The sequence below is a fragment of the Pantherophis guttatus genome, chromosome 15 (assembly GCF_059756535.1).
Source record: "Pantherophis guttatus breed Tessera chromosome 15, ASM5975653v1, whole genome shotgun sequence".
Classification (NCBI taxonomy): domain Eukaryota; kingdom Metazoa; phylum Chordata; class Lepidosauria; order Squamata; family Colubridae; genus Pantherophis; species Pantherophis guttatus.
Genome location: NC_142077.1, coordinates 8,519,981 through 8,531,701, shown reverse-complemented (window position 1 = coordinate 8,531,701; position 11,721 = coordinate 8,519,981).

Genomic DNA, 11,721 nt, shown 5'->3' with positions numbered 1-11,721 from the left:
TGGTGCCTGGGGAAGAAAACGCGTGACTTAATGGTCAGGAAAAATGCTGCCCAGGAACCAAAATGTTTTTTGAAGCCAAATTTTTTTTTGAAACCAAATTCAAAAACGGACACCAGGATGAGTTTCGCGATGAAATTCCATGTCTAAAAATGGTGTTGCTTCCACTTTTTAAAAATCGAGCCTTTTTGGTGCCTGGAGAAGAAAACGCATGATTTAATGGTCAGGAAAAATGCTGCCCAGGAACCAAAATGTTTTTTGAAGCCAATTTTTTTTTTTTGAAACCAAATGCAAAAACGGACACCAGGACGAGTTTCGGGATGAAATTCGATGTCTAAAAATGGTGTTGCTTCCACTTTTCAAAAATTGAGACTTTTTGGTGCCTGGGGAAGAAAACGCGTGACTTAATGGTCAGGAAAAATGCTGCCCAGGAACCAAAATGTGTTTTGAAGCCAATTTTTTTTTTTTGAAACCAAATGCAAAAACGGACACCAGGATGAGTTTCGGGATGAAATTCCATGTCTAAAAATGGTGTTGCTTCCACTTTTTAAAAATCGAGCCTTTTCGGTGCCTGGGGAAGAAAACGCGTGACTTAATGGCCAGGAAAAATGCTGCCCAGGAACCAAAATGTTTTTTGAAGCCAATTTTTTTTTTTGAAACCAAATTCAAAAACGGACACCAGGATGAGTTTCGCGATGAAATTCCATGTCTAAAAATGGTGTTGCTTCCACTTTTTAAAAATCGAGCCTTTTTGGTGCCTGGAGAAGAAAACGCATGATTTAATGGTCAGGAAAAATGCTGCCCAGGAACCAAAATGTTTTTTGAAGCCAATTTTTTTTTTTTGAAACCAAATGCAAAAACGGACACCAGGACGAGTTTCGGGATGAAATTCGATGTCTAAAAATGGTGTTGCTTCCACTTTTTAAAAATTGAGACTTTTTGGTGCCTGGGGAAGAAAACGCGTGACTTAATGGTCAGGAAAAATGCTGCCCAGGAACCAAAATGTTTTTTGAAGCCAATTTTTTTTTTTGAAACCAAATGCAAAAACGGACACCAGGATGAGTTTCGGGACGAAATTCCATGTCTAAAAATGGTGTTGCTTCCACTTTTTAAAAATCGAGACTTTTTGGTGCCTGGGGAAGAAAACGCGTGACTTAATGGTCAGGAAAAATGCTGCCCAGGAACCAAAATGTTTTTTGAAGCCAAATTTTTTTTTTGTAACCAAATGCAAAAACGGACACCAGGATGAGTTTCGGGATGAAATTCCATGTCTAAAAATGGTGTTGCTTCCACTTTTTAAAAATCGAGCCTTTTCGGTGCCTGGGGAAGAAAACGCGTGACTTAATGGTCAGGAAAAATGCTGCCCAGGAACCAAAATGTTTTTTGAAGCCAATTTTTTTTTTGTAACCAAATTCAAAAATGCACACCAGGATGAGTTTCGGGATGAAATTCCATGTCTAAAAATGGTGTTGCTTCCACTTTTTAAAAATCGAGCCTTTTTGGTACCTGGGGAAGAAAACGCGTGACTTAATGGTCAGGAAAAATGCTGCCCAGGAACCAAAATGTTTTTTGAAGCCAATTTTTTTTTTGTAACCAAATGCAAAAACGGACACCAGGATGAGTTTCGCGATGAAATTCCATGTCTAAAAATGGTGTTGCTTCCACTTTTTAAAAATCGAGCCTTTTTGGTGCCTGGGGAAGAAAACGCGTGTCTTAATGGTCAGGAAAAATGCTAACGTGGAACCAAAATGTTTTTTGAAGCCAAATTTTTTTTTTGTAACCAAATGCAAAAACGGACACCAGGATGAGTTTCGGGATGAAATTCCATGTCTAAAAATGGTGTTGCTTCCACTTTTTAAAAATCGAGACTTTTTGGTGCCTGGGGAAGAAAACGCGTGACTTAATGGTCAGGAAAAGTGCTGCCCAGGAACCAAAATGTTTTTTGAAGCCAAATTTTTTTTTTGTAACCAAATGCAAAAACGGACACCAGGATGAGTTTCGGGATGAAATTCCATGTCTGAAAATGGTGTTGCTTCCACTTTTTTAAAATCGAGCCTTTTTGGTGGCTGGGAAAGAAAACGCGTGACTTAATGGTCAGGAAAAATGCTGCCCAGGAACCAAAATGTTTTTTGAAGCCAATTTTTTTTTTTTGAAACCAAATGCAAAAACGGACACCAGGATGAGTTTCGGGATGAAATTCCATGTCTAAAAATGGTGTTGCTTCCACTTTTTAAAAATCGAGCCTTTTTGGTGCCTGGGGAAGAAAACGCGTGACTTAATGGTCAGGAAAAATGTTGCCCAGGAACCAAAATGTTTTTTGAAGCCAATTTTTTTTTGTAACCAAATGGAAAAATGCATACCAGGATGAGTTTCGGGATGAAATTCCATGTCTAAAAATGGTGTTGCTTCCACTTTTTAAAAATCGAGCCTTTTTGGTGCCTGGAGAAGAAAACGCGTGACTTAATGGTCAGGAAAAATGCTGCCGTGGAACCAAAATGTTTTTTGAAGCCAATTTTTTTTTTTGAAACCAAATGCAAAAACGGACACCAGGATGAGTTTCGGGATGAAATTCCATGTCTAAAAATGGTGTTGCTTCCACTTTTTAAAAATCGAGCCTTTTTGGTGCCTGGGGAAGAAAACGCGTGACTTAATGGTCAGGAAAAATGCTGCCCAGGAAAAAAAATGTTTTTTGAAGCCAATTTTTTTTTTGAAACCAAATGCAAAAATGCACACTAGGATGAGTTTCGGGATGAAATTCCATGTCTAAAAATAGTGTTGCTTCCACTTTTTAAAAATCAAGCGTTTTTGGTGCCTGGGGAAGAAAACGCGTGACTTAATGGTCAGGAAAAATGCTGCCCAGGAACCAAAATGTTTTTTGAAGCCAATTTTTTTTTTGTAACCAAATGCAAAAACGGACACCAGGATGAGTTTCGCGATGAAATTCCATGTCTAAAAATGGTGTTGCTTCCACTTTTTAAAAATCGAGCCTTTTTGGTGCCTGGGGAAGAAAACGCGTGACTTAATGGTCAGGAAAAATGCTGCCGTGGAATCAAAATGTTTTTTGAAGCCAAATTTTTTTTTTGTAACCAAATGCAAAAACGGACACCAGGATGAGTTTCGGGATGAAATTCCATGTCTAAAAATGGTGTTGCTTCCACTTTTTAAAAATCGAGCCTTTTCGGTGCCTGGGGAAGAAAACGCGTGACTTAATGGTCAGGAAAAATGCTGCCCAGGAACCAAAATGTTTTTTGAAGCCAATTTTTTTTTTTGAAACCAAATGCAAAAACGGACACCAGGATGAGTTTCGGGATGAAATTCCATGTCTAAAAATGGTGTTTCTTCCACTTTTTAAAAATCGAGCCTTTTTGGTGCCTGGGGAAGAAAACGCGTGACTTAATGGTCAGGAAAAATGCTGCCCAGGAACCAAAATGTTTTTTGAAGCCAATTTTTTTTTTGTAACCAAATGCAAAAATGCACACGAGGATGAGTTTCGGGATGAAATTCCATGTCTAAAAATGGTGTTGCTTCCACTTTTTAAAAATCGAGCCTTTATAGTGCCTGGAGAAGAAAACGCGTGACTTAATGGTCAGGAAAAATGCTGCCCAGGAACCAAAATGTTTTTTGAAGCCAATTTTTTTTTGTAACCAAATGCAAAAATGCACACCAGGATGAGTTTCGGGATGAAATTCCATGTCTAAAAATGGTGTTGCTTCCACTTTTTAAAAATCGAGCCTTTTTGGTTCCTGGGGAAGAAAACGCGTGACTTAATGGTCAGGAAAAATGCTGCCCAGGAACCAAAATGTTTTTTGAAGCCAATTTTTTTTTTGTAACCAAATGCAAAAATGCACACCAGGATGAGTTTCGCGATGAAATTCCATGTCTAAAAATGGTGTTGCTTCCACTTTTTAAAAATCGAGCCTTTTTAGTGCCTGGAGAAGAAAACGCGTGACTTAATGGTCAGGAAAAATGCTGCCCAGGAACCAAAATGTTTTTTGAAGCCAATTTTTTTTTTGTAACCAAATGCAAAAATGGACACCAGGATGAGTTTCGGGATGAAATTCCATGTCTAAAAATGGTGTTGCTTCCACTTTTTAAAAATCGAGCCTTTTTGGTGCCTGGGGAAGAAAACGCGTGACTTAATGGTCAGGAAAAATGCTGCCCAGGAAACAAAATGTTTTTTGAAGCCAAGTTTTTTTTTGTAACCAAATGCAAAAACGGACACCAGGATGAGTTTCGCGATGAAATTCCATGTCTAAAAATGGTGTTGCTTCCACTTTTTTAAAATCGAGCCTTTTTGGTGCCTGGGGAAGAAAACGCGTGACTTAATGGTCAGGAAAAATGCTGCCCAGGAACCAAAATGTTTTTTGAAGCCAATTTTTTTTTTGTAACCAAATGCAAAAATGCACACCAGGATGAGTTTCGGGATGAAATTCCATGTCTAAAAATGGTGTTGCTTCCACTTTTTAAAAATCGAGCCTTTTTGGTGCCTGGGGAAGAAAACGCGTGACTTAATGGCCAGGAAAAATGCTGCCCAGGAACCAAAATGTTTTTTGAAGCCAAATTTTTTTTTGAAACCAAATTCAAAAACGGACACCAGGATGAGTTTCGCGATGAAATTCCATGTCTAAAAATGGTGTTGCTTCCACTTTTTAAAAATCGAGCCTTTTTGGTGCCTGGAGAAGAAAACGCATGATTTAATGGTCAGGAAAAATGCTGCCCAGGAACCAAAATGTTTTTTGAAGCCAATTTTTTTTTTTTGAAACCAAATGCAAAAACGGACACCAGGACGAGTTTCGGGATGAAATTCGATGTCTAAAAATGGTGTTGCTTCCACTTTTTAAAAATTGAGACTTTTTGGTGCCTGGGGAAGAAAACGCGTGACTTAATGGTCAGGAAAAATGCTGCCCAGGAACCAAAATGTGTTTTGAAGCCAATTTTTTTTTTTTGAAACCAAATGCAAAAACGGACACCAGGATGAGTTTCGGGATGAAATTCCATGTCTAAAAATGGTGTTGCTTCCACTTTTTAAAAATCGAGCCTTTTCGGTGCCTGGGGAAGAAAACGCGTGACTTAATGGCCAGGAAAAATGCTGCCCAGGAACCAAAATGTTTTTTGAAGCCAATTTTTTTTTTTGAAACCAAATTCAAAAACGGACACCAGGATGAGTTTCGCGATGAAATTCCATGTCTAAAAATGGTGTTGCTTCCACTTTTTAAAAATCGAGCCTTTTTGGTGCCTGGAGAAGAAAACGCATGATTTAATGGTCAGGAAAAATGCTGCCCAGGAACCAAAATGTTTTTTGAAGCCAATTTTTTTTTTTTGAAACCAAATGCAAAAACGGACACCAGGACGAGTTTCGGGATGAAATTCGATGTCTAAAAATGGTGTTGCTTCCACTTTTTAAAAATTGAGACTTTTTGGTGCCTGGGGAAGAAAACGCGTGACTTAATGGTCAGGAAAAATGCTGCCCAGGAACCAAAATGTTTTTTGAAGCCAATTTTTTTTTTTGAAACCAAATGCAAAAACGGACACCAGGATGAGTTTCGGGACGAAATTCCATGTCTAAAAATGGTGTTGCTTCCACTTTTTAAAAATCGAGACTTTTTGGTGCCTGGGGAAGAAAACGCGTGACTTAATGGTCAGGAAAAATGCTGCCCAGGAACCAAAATGTTTTTTGAAGCCAAATTTTTTTTTTGTAACCAAATGCAAAAACGGACACCAGGATGAGTTTCGGGATGAAATTCCATGTCTAAAAATGGTGTTGCTTCCACTTTTTAAAAATCGAGCCTTTTCGGTGCCTGGGGAAGAAAACGCGTGACTTAATGGTCAGGAAAAATGCTGCCCAGGAACCAAAATGTTTTTTGAAGCCAATTTTTTTTTTGTAACCAAATTCAAAAATGCACACCAGGATGAGTTTCGGGATGAAATTCCATGTCTAAAAATGGTGTTGCTTCCACTTTTTAAAAATCGAGCCTTTTTGGTACCTGGGGAAGAAAACGCGTGACTTAATGGTCAGGAAAAATGCTGCCCAGGAACCAAAATGTTTTTTGAAGCCAATTTTTTTTTTGTAACCAAATGCAAAAACGGACACCAGGATGAGTTTCGCGATGAAATTCCATGTCTAAAAATGGTGTTGCTTCCACTTTTTAAAAATCGAGCCTTTTTGGTGCCTGGGGAAGAAAACGCGTGTCTTAATGGTCAGGAAAAATGCTAACGTGGAACCAAAATGTTTTTTGAAGCCAAATTTTTTTTTTGTAACCAAATGCAAAAACGGACACCAGGATGAGTTTCGGGATGAAATTCCATGTCTAAAAATGGTGTTGCTTCCACTTTTTAAAAATCGAGACTTTTTGGTGCCTGGGGAAGAAAACGCGTGACTTAATGGTCAGGAAAAGTGCTGCCCAGGAACCAAAATGTTTTTTGAAGCCAAATTTTTTTTTTGTAACCAAATGCAAAAACGGACACCAGGATGAGTTTCGGGATGAAATTCCATGTCTGAAAATGGTGTTGCTTCCACTTTTTTAAAATCGAGCCTTTTTGGTGGCTGGGAAAGAAAACGCGTGACTTAATGGTCAGGAAAAATGCTGCCCAGGAACCAAAATGTGTTTTGAAGCCAATTTTTTTTTTTTGAAACCAAATGCAAAAACGGACACCAGGATGAGTTTCGGGATGAAATTCCATGTCTAAAAATGGTGTTGCTTCCACTTTTTAAAAATCGAGCCTTTTCGGTGCCTGGGGAAGAAAACGCGTGACTTAATGGCCAGGAAAAATGCTGCCCAGGAACCAAAATGTTTTTTGAAGCCAATTTTTTTTTTTGAAACCAAATGCAAAAACGGACACCAGGATGAGTTTCGGGATGAAATTCCATGTCTAAAAATGGTGTTTCTTCCACTTTTTAAAAATCGAGCCTTTTTGGTGCCTGGGGAAGAAAACGCGTGACTTAATGGTCAGGAAAAATGCTGCCCAGGAACCAAAATGTTTTTTGAAGCCAATTTTTTTTTTGTAACCAAATGCAAAAATGCACACCAGGATGAGTTTCGGGATGAAATTCCATGTCTAAAAATGGTGTTGCTTCCACTTTTTAAAAATCGAGCCTTTTTGGTGCCTGGAGAAGAAAACGCGTGACTTAATGGTCAGGAAAAATGCTGCCCAGGAACCAAAATGTTTTTTGAAGCCAATTTTTTTTTTTGAAACCAAATGCAAAAAGGGACACCAGGATGAGTTTCGGGATGAAATTCCATGTCTAAAAATGGTGTTGCTTCCACTTTTTAAAAATCGAGCCTTTTTGGTGCCTGAGGAAGAAAACGCGTGACTTAATGGTCAGGAAAAATGCTGCCCAGGAACCAAAATGTTTTTTGAAGCCAATTTTTTTTTTGTAACCAAATGCAAAAACGGACACCAGGATGAGTTTCGCGATGAAATTCCATGTCTAAAAATGGTGTTGCTTCCACTTTTTAAAAATTGAGCCTTTTTGGTGCCTGGGGAAGAAAACGCGTGACTTAATGGTCAGGAAAAATGCTGCCGTGGAACCAAAATGTTTTTTGAAGCCAAATTTTTTTTTTGTAACCAAATGCAAAAACGGACACCAGGATGAGTTTCAGGATGAAATTCCATGTCTAAAAATGGTGTTGCTTCCACTTTTTAAAAATCGAGCCTTTTCGGTGCCTGGGGAAGAAAACGCGTGACTTAATGGTCAGGAAAAATGTTGCCCAGGAACCAAACTGTTTTTTGAAGCCAATTTTTTTTTGTAACCAAATGCAAAAATGCACACCAGGATGAGTTTCGGGATGAAATTCCATGTCTAAAAATGGTGTTGCTTCCACTTTTTAAAAATCGAGCCTTTTTGGTGCCTGGAGAAGAAAACGCGTGACTTAATGGTCAGGAAAAATGCTGCCGTGGAACCAAAATGTTTTTTGAAGCCAATTTTTTTTTTGAAACCAAATGCAAAAACGGACACCAGGATGAGTTTCGGGATGAAATTCCATGTCTAAAAATGGTGTTTCTTCCACTTTTTAAAAATCGAGCGTTTTTGGTGCCTGGGGAAGAAAACGCGTGACTTAATGGTCAGGAAAAATGCTGCCCAGGAAAAAAAATGTTTTTTGAAGCCAATTTTTTTTTTGTAACCAAATGCAAAAATGCACACCAGGATGAGTTTCGGGATGAAATTCCATGTCTAAAAATGGTGTTGCTTCCACTTTTTAAAAATCGAGCGTTTTTGGTGCCTGGGGAAGAAAACGCGTGACTTAATGGTCAGGAAAAATGCTGCCCAGGAACCAAAATGTTTTTTGAAGGAAATTTTTTTTTTGTAACCAAATGCAAAAACGGACACCAGGATGAGTTTCGGGATGAAATTCCATGTCTAAAAATGGTGTTGCTTCCACTTTTTAAAAATCGAGCCTTTTCGGTGCCTGGGGAAGAAAACGCGTGACTTAATGGTCAGGAAAAATGCTGCCCAGGAACCAAAATGTTTTTTGAAGCCAATTTTTTTTTTGAAACCAAATGCAAAAACGGACACCAGGATGAGTTTCGGGATGAAATTCCATGTCTAAAAATGGTGTTTCTTCCACTTTTTAAAAATCGAGCCTTTTTGGTGCCTGGGGAAGAAAACGCGTGACTTAATGGTCAGGAAAAATGCTGCCCAGGAACCAAAATGTATTTTGAAGCCAATTTTTTTTTTGTAACCAAATGCAAAAAATGCACACGAGGATGAGTTTCGGGATGAAATTCCATGTCTAAAAATGGTGTTGCTTCCACTTTTTAAAAATCGAGCCTTTTCGGTGCCTGGGGAAGAAAACGCGTGACTTAATGGCCAGGAAAAATGCTGCCCAGGAACCAAAATGTTTTTTGAAGCCAATTTTTTTTTTTGAAACCAAATGCAAAAACGGACACCAGGATGAGTTTCGGGATGAAATTCCATGTCTAAAAATGGTGTTTCTTCCACTTTTTTATAAATCGAGCCTTTTTGGTGCCTGGGGAAGAAAACGCGTGACTTAATGGTCAGGAAAAATGCTGCCCAGGAACCAAAATGTTTTTTGAAGCCAATTTTTTTTTTTGTAACCAAATGCAAAAATGCACACCAGGATGAGTTTCGGGATGAAATTCCATGTCTAAAAATGGTGTTGCTTCCACTTTTTAAAAATCGAGCCTTTTTGGTGCCTGGAGAAGAAAACGCGTGATTTAATGGTCAGGAAAAATGCTGCCCAGGAACCAAAATGTTTTTTGAAGCCAATTTTTTTTTTTGAAACCAAATGCAAAATCGGACACCAGGATGAGTTTCGGGATGAAATTCCATGTCTAAAAATGGTGTTGCTTCCACTTTTTAAAAATCGAGCCTTTTTGGTGCCTGGGGAAGAAAACGCGTGACTTAATGGTCAGGAAAAATGCTGCCCAGGAACCAAAATGTTTTTTGAAGCCAATTTTTTTTTGTAACCAAATGCAAAAACGGACACCAGGATGAGTTTCGCGATGAAATTCCATGTCTAAAAATGGTGTTGCTTCCACTTTTTAAAAATTGAGCCTTTTTGGTGCCTGGGGAAGAAAACGCGTGACTTAATGGTCAGGAAAAATGCTGCCGTGGAACCAAAATGTTTTTTGAAGCCAAATTTTTTTTTTGTAACCAAATGCAAAAACGGACACCAGGATGAGTTTCGGGATGAAATTCCATGTCTAAAAATGGTGTTGCTTCCACTTTTTAAAAATCGAGCCTTTTCGGTGCCTGGGGAAGAAAACGCGTGACTTAATGGTCAGGAAAAATGTTGCCCAGGAACCAAAATGTTTTTTGAAGCCAATTTTTTTTTGTAACCAAATGCAAAAATGCATACCAGGATGAGTTTCGGGATGAAATTCCATGTCTAAAAATGGTGTTGCTTCCACTTTTTAAAAATCGAGCCTTTTTGGTGCCTGGAGAAGAAAACGCGTGACTTAATGGTCAGGAAAAATGCTGCCGTGGAACCAAAATGTTTTTTGAAGCCAATTTTTTTTTTTGAAACCAAATGCAAAAACGGACACCAGGATGAGTTTCGGGATGAAATTCCATGTCTAAAAATGGTGTTGCTTCCACTTTTTAAAAATCGAGCCTTTTTGGTGCCTGGGGAAGAAAACGCGTGACTTAATGGTCAGGAAAAATGCTGCCCAGGAAAAAAAATGTTTTTTGAAGCCAATTTTTTTTTTGAAACCAAATGCAAAAATGCACACTAGGATGAGTTTCGGGATGAAATTCCATGTCTAAAAATAGTGTTGCTTCCACTTTTTAAAAATCAAGCGTTTTTGGTGCCTGGGGAAGAAAACGCGTGACTTAATGGTCAGGAAAAATGCTGCCCAGGAACCAAAATGTTTTTTGAAGCCAATTTTTTTCTTGTAACCAAATGCAAAAACGGACACCAGGATGAGTTTCGCGATGAAATTCCATGTCTAAAAATGGTGTTGCTTCCACTTTTTAAAAATCGAGCCTTTTTGGTGCCTGGGGAAGAAAACGCGTGACTTAATGGTCAGGAAAAATGCTGCCGTGGAATCAAAATGTTTTTTGAAGCCAAATTTTTTTTTTGTAACCAAATGCAAAAACGGACACCAGGATGAGTTTCGGGATGAAATTCCATGTCTAAAAATGGTGTTGCTTCCACTTTTTAAAAATCGAGCCTTTTCGGTGCCTGGGGAAGAAAACGCGTGACTTAATGGTCAGGAAAAATGCTGCCCAGGAACCAAAATGTTTTTTGAAGCCAATTTTTTTTTTTGAAACCAAATGCAAAAACGGACACCAGGATGAGTTTCGGGATGAAATTCCATGTCTAAAAATGGTGTTTCTTCCACTTTTTAAAAATCGAGCCTTTTTGGTGCCTGGGGAAGAAAACGCGTGACTTAATGGTCAGGAAAAATGCTGCCCAGGAACCAAAATGTTTTTTGAAGCCAATTTTTTTTTTGTAACCAAATGCAAAAATGCACACGAGGATGAGTTTCGGGATGAAATTCCATGTCTAAAAATGGTGTTGCTTCCACTTTTTAAAAATCGAGCCTTTATAGTGCCTGGAGAAGAAAACGCGTGACTTAATGGTCAGGAAAAATGCTGCCCAGGAACCAAAATGTTTTTTGAAGCCAATTTTTTTTTGTAACCAAATGCAAAAATGCACACCAGGATGAGTTTCGGGATGAAATTCCATGTCTAAAAATGGTGTTGCTTCCACTTTTTAAAAATCGAGCCTTTTTGGTTCCTGGGGAAGAAAACGCGTGACTTAATGGTCAGGAAAAATGCTGCCCAGGAACCAAAATGTTTTTTGAAGCCAATTTTTTTTTTGTAACCAAATGCAAAAATGCACACCAGGATGAGTTTCGCGATGAAATTCCATGTCTAAAAATGGTGTTGCTTCCACTTTTTAAAAATCGAGCCTTTTTAGTGCCTGGAGAAGAAAACGCGTGACTTAATGGTCAGGAAAAATGCTGCCCAGGAACCAAAATGTTTTTTGAAGCCAATTTTTTTTTTGTAACCAAATGCAAAAATGGACACCAGGATGAGTTTCGGGATGAAATTCCATGTCTAAAAATGGTGTTGCTTCCACTTTTTAAAAATCGAGCCTTTTTGGTGCCTGGGGAAGAAAACGCGTGACTTAATGGTCAGGAAAAATGCTGCCCAGGAAACAAAATGTTTTTTGAAGCCAAGTTTTTTTTTGTAACCAAATGCAAAAACGGACACCAGGATGAGTTTCGCGATGAAATTCCATGTCTAAAAATGGT